At 48.7% G+C, this 10506-nt stretch overlaps 1 protein-coding gene across 2 annotated transcripts in view; it reads left to right on the top strand.

Moving 5' to 3' along the window:
- The first annotated feature begins 288 nt into the window (after positions 1-288).
- The window catches only part of LOC144133590 (uncharacterized), a 126055-nt gene continuing 115837 nt past the window's right edge, over positions 289-10506 (top strand). Inside the window, exon 1 of one of the 2 annotated variants that reach the window (XM_077666785.1) lies at positions 289-444. The gene's annotated coding sequence lies outside the window, so the exon portion shown is untranslated. The other variant, XM_077666786.1, reaches the window with a different exon arrangement.

The raw sequence follows: 10506 nt of genomic DNA, 5'->3' as shown, positions 1-10506 counted from the left end.
TAGGCGTGGAGGCTACTGTAACGCAGGAACTTGAGCATACGCCGGCTGTCATTGTTCTCCGTCATCCGCGTGAAGAGATCTTGGGCATACAAGTCCCGCGACATGTCCAATAGCACCACACCCGGCGGTCTGAAACACGACACGACTGAGTGCTGTGGCGTCATTACAACCTTCGCGTTAGGTGTGGTGAACAGGATGTGACAGCTATCCACTCGAGCGTCGGCACGTGCTCAAAGGAGGCATCTAGCAGGGCAAACAGAGAGACGGCTTAATCACGAGAGCCGACACACTCCGTCAACTCGGAGCGGAAAGGCAAGCAGCAGCCGTCGACTGGTGCCGGCGGCGCGGCTTTGAGGCGGCGACTGCAGGCTCTGCTGATGGCGGGTTCGCCAGCGAAGCGGCTTCGCGAAGCTGCCTGAGGCGGGGCTGTCCGGCGGCTCCCAGGTGAAGTTGTACAAGACGCATGTGCGCTTTCGTTCCACTTACGTGAGGACCATGACACGGACGCGGTTTAGCAAGCCGGCTGCGCTGTATTTGTCTCGGTGCAATCAAGCCAGAAGTGTGTAAGCGTGAGAAGCAGCCGCATCTTAGTGTGTGTTCTTGTGCTAGAGTACGAGAGGAGGTCTAAGTTTTCCCAAACTAATGTGTACAACTTATGACGCCATTTTTACTGAGAGAGATGTTTGAAAAGCAGTAACATGCAAAAGCTTGCAATGTCTTCTCATCCAGGGACACGTCAGCTTCTACTATCCTCACCAGGCCAGTGTTTGCGCTTCTGCGAAACCCTAGTCCTAGAGAGAGGAGTGACGCAGAAGGTTGTTGGCGGCCCCAGTCGAGCACTGCGTTCGTGAGCTCTTCGCAGGATATTCGCCTGTGCGCTGCTCTCCATCTTGGGATACAGCCAGAAGTTGGATGGTTCCAAGTCCGAGCTTTAAGGGAGACAAGACTTTGAAATTCCTCTTATCGCCGAAAAATTTATTTTTTGATAATTGTTTAACTCTATTGTATGCCTCGCTTTTTAAATCGACCTGGAAATATTTTTTTAAAGGTAGCTATACTTTAACCACGGTTATACCCAAAGGTCGATCGATAACTCTGGCACGGCTATACAGACCGTCCATCTCCTCTTCTTCCATGGCTAATGAGGCAAGCACGGCATACGTTGACGTCACGTCGCGTCACCTGACAGTAGCGCCACCTCGATGGAACTCATTTAAGGTGAAATGTCAAAGTTCAAATGGCAAGCCACCATGGTGGACATGTAGCACCAGGGTTTACCTTTGGTAGACATGGTACACCAAATCGTTTTAACTTGGTTAAACCTATTATATATAGCTCGAAAGCATTCCCAAATCACCAAGGTCCAATTCTGGCAATGGCCCGGCCAAATATGGAGCCCGTCATCGTGTCCGGCACGTTCAGTTATGGTTGGACATCGATTTTGGTCCAAAGCGGCCAAGGTCAAATTTCGGGGGTGGCCTGGACCAAATTTCTGGAAATGACCCGGGCCAAGGTCAAGGCCAGACGTCAACCACGATGGTGAATCGTGGTGGGCATTGTATAACCCCCTGTTATGCGTAGTTTGACATAAAGTGATGCTGTTGCTATGTGCTGGCTTATCAAGGTCAGTCAAGGACAAGAATCGCACGGCCACGGAGATCGATGTTTGCATATATAGTCCAGCTATCGCTCTTGAATCGTTTTCTGAACCGCGATGGCTGTGCGCGGCTGGGAAACGCTCGAACAATGGGCGTTTTTTTTTTTTCGTCACGGTTTTCTGACTTGATACTCACCTTGCAGAGGAGATTTCCTCACAATTGTTTGATCTATTTTAACGCCGTTTGTTTTGCTGCACTCATAAGACCATAGTACATCAAGTCGTTCTTTGTTTTTCATTTGTGAATCTTAAATTTCTTGTATAAAATTTCCTTCCCACTCTAGATATGTTGACGGATTCTGGATCGAAAATAATTCAAGATCAAAATTTGTGCTTTGCGAAAACAAATTCTAAGATTCTTTAGACCTTTAGCACGCCAGCAGAAACGCAATGTTTTTTTAACCAGTCTTCTGCATTATTTTCTTAACTGTGCATCCTTTTCACAAGGTTCTGAAAAAATATATATAATAGAAATCAGTTTTTTCAGATATAACAGTGAAAGTTTGCGAGAGTAGTCACCAAATTATTTCTAGACAGCTAAAAAAAAATTCATGCTAATGCATAAAAAATGAGAATTTTTGGTGAAAGCCGTGTCCCCTCTTAAAGGGGCTCTGAAACGCCTTCCGAGGAGAGCACATTAACACACTTAATAAATGCACTGTGTTGCCATGAAAACCAGAGCCAGATAATACTCTGCTACACGCAGCAGACGACCCGCAATCATGCGTCAAAGTTGGCGAGCCCTTTCCGGCGAGTTTTTCATGCTCGCACCCTCCTCCGTCCCCTGCATCTGCGTAGACAAGGTGAGAGGTGGCCATTGGTTAGATTCTTTATGAACTGAAAAGCATGATCAATGAGTTAGACAGACAGAGAAGAACGGTGGGCCTAAAAATTAACATGCAGAAAACCAAAGTAATGTTCCACAGTCTAGTAAGGGAACAGGAGAAGTTCACAATTGGTAGCGTGGAACTGGAAGTGGTAAAGGAATACGACTACTTTGGGCAGGTAGTAACCGCATCATGAGAGTGAAATTATTAACCGCATCATGAGAGTGAAATAACTATAAGAATAAGAATGGGGTGGAGCGCATATGGCAGGTTCTCTCAGATTATGAATGGCAGTTTACTAATATCCCTCAAGAGAAAAGTATACAACAGCTGTGTTTCACCGGTACTCACCTACGGGGCAGAAACTTGGAGGCTAACGAACATGGTTCAGCTTAAGTTAAGGACAACGTAGTGAACCATGGAAAGAAAAATGATAGGTGTAACGTTAAGAGTCCGGGGTGGGTGAGGGAAGAAAGGCGGGTTAATGAAATCCTAGTCGAAATCAAGAAGAAGAAGAAGTGGGCTTGGGCAGGGCATTCAATGCGAAGGCAAGATAACCGCTGGTCCTTAAGGGAAACGGAGCGGATCCCAAGAGAAGGCAAGCTTAGCAGAGGGCGGCAGAAAGTTGAGTGGGCGGATGAGATTAAGAAGTTTACAGACATAGGGTGGACGCAGCTGGCAAAGGACAGGGTTAATTGGAGAGACATTGGAAAGGCCTTTGCCCTGCGGTGGGTGTAGTCAGGCTGCTGATGATGATGAACCATGACTGCCGAATCCCCTTGTAGCGGCAGCAGAAACGAAACGCATGTATGAAAACCTTTCCAAGGTTACAAACTTGGAAGAGAGTCGCCGAAATCACCACTAGGCTTCCCAGAACTGAGACAGCTCGCCAGTACTTTACGCTCATTCTATTGCCGTCGAGTGCACTCTGGTGCGATCGAAGAGATGGGAGACATATTTCGGTGAGCGTGTCAAACCGCGAATCAGAGCGCGCGGGGCGCTCTAAACGAGCAAGACGGCGCGAGGGGATTGCTAATGGGTAAAGTAAGCGCGTGTCACTGCGCATGCGTAAGCCGACCCTCGGAAATCCGAGAGAGGAGCGCGCAAAGCTTCGCCGCGGATGCTCAGCGAGCAGTTTCCCCTGCAACGATGAGCGCGGTGGCTCGGTCTTGCGATGCGCAACTCTTGCCACTATCTATACGGCATCCCGCGTGACGCAGGCGGAAACTGCGAGGGGAGACGCCACCTTTTCATTACTCTTCATTTGCTTTTTTCTTTTTTGCACGCGAACCGCACACGAATGCCGCGTGCACGCACCTTGGGTTCTCGCCGAGGAAAGGGAGGTCGCAGACCAAGGGCAGCCTTGACCTCCGGCGTCGAAGGTGGCGGGACCCCAGCAACCCCGCGGTCATCCGTGAACGAGCGCAGAAGGGGCAACGGGCAAGACCGTCCGGCGCGAGCCACGCCGCAGGTATACCGCATCTTTCGCCGTGCTATCAGCGGCGACTGCGACCAGGGCTTGTCCTTGTCTGCAGCATCTAAACAATGCTAAGATGGACCGTTAACCTAGCAGCGTCACTCGGCTTTTGTTTTAATGTGGCACGCCTTATGTTGTAGGCTCACAAAAAAATTTCCGGTATTTCTGTCACGAAATTCTCTGACTGGTCGAGAGAGGTATCGTGGCGCTGTGACGCCATCACAACCTGTCCACCAGATTGTGAGCAAACCACCTACTGTGGCGCGTGGCGATTAAATTAATTCATTATGTTCAATGCGACTGCCACCTACACATCGTGGCACTTCGCGCGAGTTTTAAGCGAGCTCGAAAAGAGAAAACTGGATCTCACAAGCCCCACCGGTGCCTAGGTTTGAAACAACCACCTGTCTTGGGGTAGTGGCGCATCGATATCCATTGCGCCAGCCGTGGTATGAGGACTTCAAGCGATCTATGAATGTGATAGAGAGGGCCGTGGCCCCATCAACACCACGTGACCACCTGTGGGCGAATCATAGGGCACCGCAAAATTTGCAAATCTGAGGACACCAAAATCTGGACGGAGTTGGCGCACTCCAGGAAAGGGATTAAGATGGACTCGTGGGGATTAGTGGGTGGATTAATAAAGGCCATATGGTAATCCAACGGAAGGTACTCGAAAATTTTAGAAGGTGATGCCTTATGCATACCATATAATGGCAATGGAAGCGGTTCCAACCGTAGTTTTGGCGGCAAGATCGCAAGAAGTACATCAAGCACTCCTTGTAGACACTATAGCAGGCAACTTAAACGCTATCAAATTTTGTTCTTTATTAATGTGTTTATGAAGACTTCCATGTGTTATTTTTTAAAAATCTTTTCGCACTTTATCTCTGCCCCTACTCTTCTTTTTTACTGTCAAGGGATGTTCGGCCACTATTAAAACGAGAGCCAGTGTGGCTTGTCCTGCATTTTTTGCGTCCTTGTCGCTGTCTGCGTCATTCTTCGTATTTCCAAGCAGAGCAGAGAAAATGGCGTCACGACTGTCCACTTTTAGTGAGGCTCCGTGCAATGGGGCGTAAACGTGAATCTCTTGGCAACGTCGAAAAGTGCCATTACTCTGATGATTGCAAATCAAAGGCGATGCCAATGCATGCCAGGCGATCTTGATCTGCACGTCGCGTGCTATCCTCTATATGCAGCTCTTTTCGGTCGCAACTGACACAGGCCTGCAATAAAGCTAGGAAGAAACACAACCCATATTACTACTGAGCCGCCCAGCATGGTTACTAACTACAACCGCTGAAAATGATTGATCAGAAACTTATCAATCTCTACCTATTGTTTCGGACACTTCTATGGAAGTTTTGCGTTTCAATTGTAAGTATAACTTTTTGGGAAGCTTCGTGGGAGCTTACAAAAAAAAAAACGAAATTCGGGTACGAGAACTTATATTATGACGGTACGCGCCAAACGAGTTGAATACACAGTGGTAAACGCGGTGTAGTCGACGATGCCCTTCACGGGAGACTGCTCAAATTATCGACGCCGACGCGCGCTCGTGCCGAACCCAACCCGAATAGCGTGCGTACAACACGCGCCGGGGCGCGGCTGGGCCGCCGAAGAGCGCGTGTCGCCGGGTCATGCACTCCATCTTCCACTCGGCGGAACGGCAACGATTAGCCGGGACTCGGCAGACGCGCGGCGCGTGTTCGAAAGGCGCTAATGGGGAATTAGTGTGCGAACCGCCAGGTAGCCCCGCTTCTCCGCAAAGGTCGGCGGTCACGACCCGCAGAGTGGAAGACTTTCCCTCGCTCCGCTGCGGCAGCCCCGGCAACTGCGTCCGGCCGGGTGACCTATGCGCGCCAAAAGTACAGGTTTAGTCGCCCGGAATGCCAGGAATTTTTCTCGCACTGCGGGGGATTTGCACTTTCTTCACTGTGCGCAAGTTGTGGTGCGTTGCGAGCTGCGGGAGCGCGGTCTGCGCGGATGTTACCAGGGCGAAGTGATTAACACATATCTGCATGGTCAGCTGTCGGTGGGAGTTTCCGCCACTCGAGAAGACATCTTGATAACTGAGTTTTTCGCATTCTAAGGGTCCACTGAATGACAGTAGAGCAACTAACGGCAGCTTCGCCACTAACAGTTGGAAACACAGCAAAATTAGAGAGCTAAACAGGAGTGTAAGGTTATACAAAGTACTTGGATTACCCATCTGCAGGAGCTTACATTTGTTTTTGTTTTTTAGAGTGAGACGATGTAAGGAATGGGTGCGGAGCTCACATGGGTGCCTAAACAGAGTAAAAAAAGCGGTGTCGGCTTCGTGACAAAACTACAGCTGAGGGTCTGGCGTTTCATATTTCAAAGTCAAAGTATTCTTTATTTTTGAAAGTGCAAGGCACTGCATAAATATATATATATATATATATATATATATATATATATATATATATATATATATATATGTGAACAAGAAAGAACGTAAACAGTAATGCAACATCAGACCACAGCGAAGTCTTTATTTCTCTTGTTTCATCTTTTTCTTCAATCCCGCTAAATAACTATTCTCAATTACTATAGCAAATCAAGCACTCACTTGAAGTGCGTATCATTGCATATTCCTGTTCTGAACTTTGTCCGTCATTCTCAAATTGTTACAGTTATTCGTGTTCCTTTTGGAGTTGGCAGCGTCGTGTATGTAATGTATTTTAAGACTTATTTTATGTAACGGTTGTGAATATTTTTCTGCTGTTGTATGCATTTAAACGTTTCTGTACACCTTTCTAACAGGGGGTCCCTTGTGTCCCCTTGGTTTTGGGACAGCCGCTAATTATTCATAATAAAGTCATTATAGTATTGACAAAAAAAAAAGAAAGACGCTGAGCATGCAGCAGGCTTGTAAGTGCGCTGAATAGAAACTCAGAAATAGATAACTAGAGGAAAAGCATGGACTCAGAAACTATTCATCTTACGCCTTATGGGGTTTAACGTCCCAACGTGACTCAGGCTATAAGGGACGCCATAGTGAAGGGCTCCGGATAATTTCGACCACCTGGGGTTTAACGTCCCAACGTGACTCAGGCTATAAGGGACGCCATAGTGAAGGGCTCCGGATAATTTCGACCACCTGGGGTTCTTTAACCTGCACTGAAAACACACAGGACAAGGGCCTCTAGCAATTTTCCTCCATCGAAATGCGGCCACGATCGAACCTGTGTTTTTTCGTGTCAGCAGCCGAGCACCATAACCACTGAGTAGCCGCTGCGGCGGCTTGCTTTTCAACTTCAGCTGTTTTGTTTTTCGCGGGGCATTGACAGAGGCAATGACAAATACTCTCACGATGGAAGAAGTTAGAGGGGAACGCACAAAAAAGTCTTCGTTCACTTGACGCTGTGCGAGCAAGGAGCGCAGGGTAACGGAGAACTGAGAGGACGCGCGAGAAGCCAGCGAGAAAGTTGAGCAGAACTTGCCGGACACGGCACGTTGAGCGCGCCCGGTCCTGAACTTGCCTTTCCGGAGGGAAAAGGCGATCCCTCAGAGCTAAGTGCAGCCGCGTCGGGAGAACCGCGCATCCGCGCTCAAGCACATCACCGCAATCGCGTCTGCCGAGGGTCATAAAACACGCCGGGACAAGGTCTCCGTCAATCTCTCACGCTTGCCTCGAAGCACCGTCGTTGTCGGCGACCTCGTTCGCGAATGCAGCCGCGCCGCTTCGGCGGGGCAGATAGACAGGTATCTCGGCAGCCCTCAATCAAGTGTGCGCTGCTGTTTACGCCGAGCCAAGCAAAACTAGTTTATGGGAAAGTTTGTCTTTCGTTTCTTGCCGTGGTTTGATGAAAAAGCGTGGTGCTTGCTTATCGAGTCGGCATGTATTTCTCGTCGTGCATTTTTTTTCGCGAATTATGAACAAGTTCTTGACTGGGCGAGATGATTTTTTTTTTCTGCAAAAAAAAAAAACGCACTCTTCTTCGTGAATTCTTGATTCTCTTTCTTCTAAACCTTCGCTTCACTACCGCCATTGTTAGCAGAAAGTTTCTGCAGACGGCACATCCGCCATCTATTTTGCTGTCTATGCTTGTGACCTTCATCTGGCTTATCTGCTTACCAGGCTGAGCTGGGCGACATTAGCGAGAGCAAACGAGCTTGCAGCGATAACAGAAAAGCACTCGCGAAGTTGGAAATGCCAGAAGCTGGTTCCCACGCTGCCTGTGCTTTTCTGTTCGCATGAGTAAACCCAATATTACTCTTTCCCTTTTTTTCTCTCATCTATGCCTCTCGCTTCTCCCTCAGTAGTCACCGCGAAAAGCTTTTCCGGGTTTGTGTCGGAATGAATACGAGATAACGCTCTGACAAGCAGAAGCCCCTGTGCATTAATCCGACACGCCGCCTTTTGACTCGCACTGTGGCTACCGTGTATTCGGGATGCGTTGCTAACGGAGCCACTTAGGTCGTGGAGATGACCGTGCGGACGTTGGAGTGCGCTCGTTATCCAAGTTCCCTTGCACCTCGCCCTCCCTCTCAAGGAGAAAGAGAAGTCCGTCTTCGTTAGGCCCTTAGTGCATTATAAAGTAGCACGCTTGCTTTCCTCATCGGCTAAAAATAAATGAAAAGTAAGCGCCAGTTCATGAGCCCAAATGAGGTTGGAATTACCGTGCTGCCATCTAGTTGACTTTCGAACAACTGCGCATCATGAGGAGCAGGCAAGGGAAGGGAACTTAGGGGCTCGTTATGACATAAGTACCACAGGAGCATATGGGACAGGCGCCACACTAGCTCAATTGGTAGGCGGCGAAATTCGGAGGTCGTGGCTTCGAATGCCACCGGCGGCATGTGGTTATTGAAGCTTCATTACGCTAAATAAAGCAGCCTTCGGGTAGACAGCACAACGACCTTGAACGACATTCAGCCCCACAGGGATAGCCGTGTATGACCATATGTGGTACAGTTATCGTGGCGAACACTTGACACCCGACCTTTAGTTCACCTCTGACCTTTGACCTTAAAACATCCGATGGGGTGATGCGAAGACACTTGATGACATCCCATGGGGGTGTCCTAAGGCCATGTGATACCACGTCATAGCCCCGTGGTTGTGTGGGCATGTAAATAACGGCTGTCGCGAGCGTGTAGCAGAGCTGCCATGGACGAGCCTCAGACGCCTAGCAAGCGTGCTTGGTTTTCGTCGACTTCCAGGGTTAGCCAAGTTAAGCAGTGCCATTTTTTTGTTCTACTTTGTAATTAATTATCTTTAAGCCAGAATGCTATTACACCCTTAATGTTCCATCGACCAACACAAGAGTGTTTACAAAAAAATGAAAAGAAACATTTCCCAGTCTTTCGTTGGCATGAGTGACTGTTTGCTGCACATATATGCGTGAAGAAAGCGTGCGGGTAGCTCTGAGTCTTCCAGATCGAGGGCTGCTTTTCTACTCCAGCTTTCCAATCAAGGTGGCCAAGTAAGGGTCGTGTCTCTTGAGTTCTGCCTAGGAGTTGCTTCTGATGCTGATTGAATTTTATCCGTGAACTATTGCGGTCAATACCTGAGCTGAAAGGTGAAGACTCCTTTCATTGCGTTACGTCTCCTATAACGCGTACGTCACGATAACGCGCCACTGCATCCGCTGCAGAACACAGCGGGAGTTAGGCACACATTTCGGAGATTCCTGAGCATCGAAAATGAGTTTCGTCGCGTTTCGCTCTCATTTTCGCGAAGGAAACAGACAAGGGCAGAGCACAAACGAGGGGACTGCGCTTCCCTCCTTTCACTTCTTCGCTCTATGATCGTCCGCGAAGATTGCCCGCTCGTTGGAGCTAATTATAAACCAGCGAGGTGTTACGCTTTGGAAAATTGCAACAGACTTTCAATTCAGTGCCAACAAATAAGCGTTGCAAAGATGGTGTATGCCAGAGCAATCACTTAGCTCGGTGTGGAGTTATCTGCACGCTAAAGCGTACACCGCGTCACATCAGCCAGGGTCCAGTTGGTCACCTTGAGTTTGAGACTTAGAGCGTTTCGATAATTACCATGGGTGTTCAAATGCTCGAAAATTACGAACAGTGAATCGAACATTTTTCTATTCATTTTGGGAAGCGGATAAATTACTGCATGTTCAAATTTAATCGGAATGAATCGCGTCCGTCAGGACTCGAAGGATTTCCAAACGATTGGCATGAACTTCGCACAAAGATCGGCGTAATTGTTCTCGACGACGGACCGCTTCAACAACGGGGCTCACTCCGACGCCGCACAGCATGCTGCCGGTACCTGCGGGAAGGACGGTTCAACGCCGCGAAGCGGTCCATTCACTCGGTCTATTCGACGTCTACTCAGCGCCGTCACGCGGCCTATTCGTGCTCAGAAATATGACCTTCAAGGCTCGGCGACTTGACAATATTCAGCCGCATTTCGCAAACGCTGCCTTCTTTCCGATACCGGAAGCCATGGCTCAGACTCTCGTCCCTGCCATGTACACCGATTTGACGCTAGTTTCTTCGCTGCCGCATTCAATAACAACATGCATGACGTGACGGTCGAAGAGCAGACTTCG

Source organism: Amblyomma americanum, chromosome 5, assembly GCF_052857255.1.
Source record: "Amblyomma americanum isolate KBUSLIRL-KWMA chromosome 5, ASM5285725v1, whole genome shotgun sequence".
NCBI classification, from domain to species: Eukaryota; Metazoa; Arthropoda; class Arachnida; order Ixodida; family Ixodidae; genus Amblyomma; species Amblyomma americanum.
This window is presented reverse-complemented; position numbering and strand designations above follow the sequence as displayed.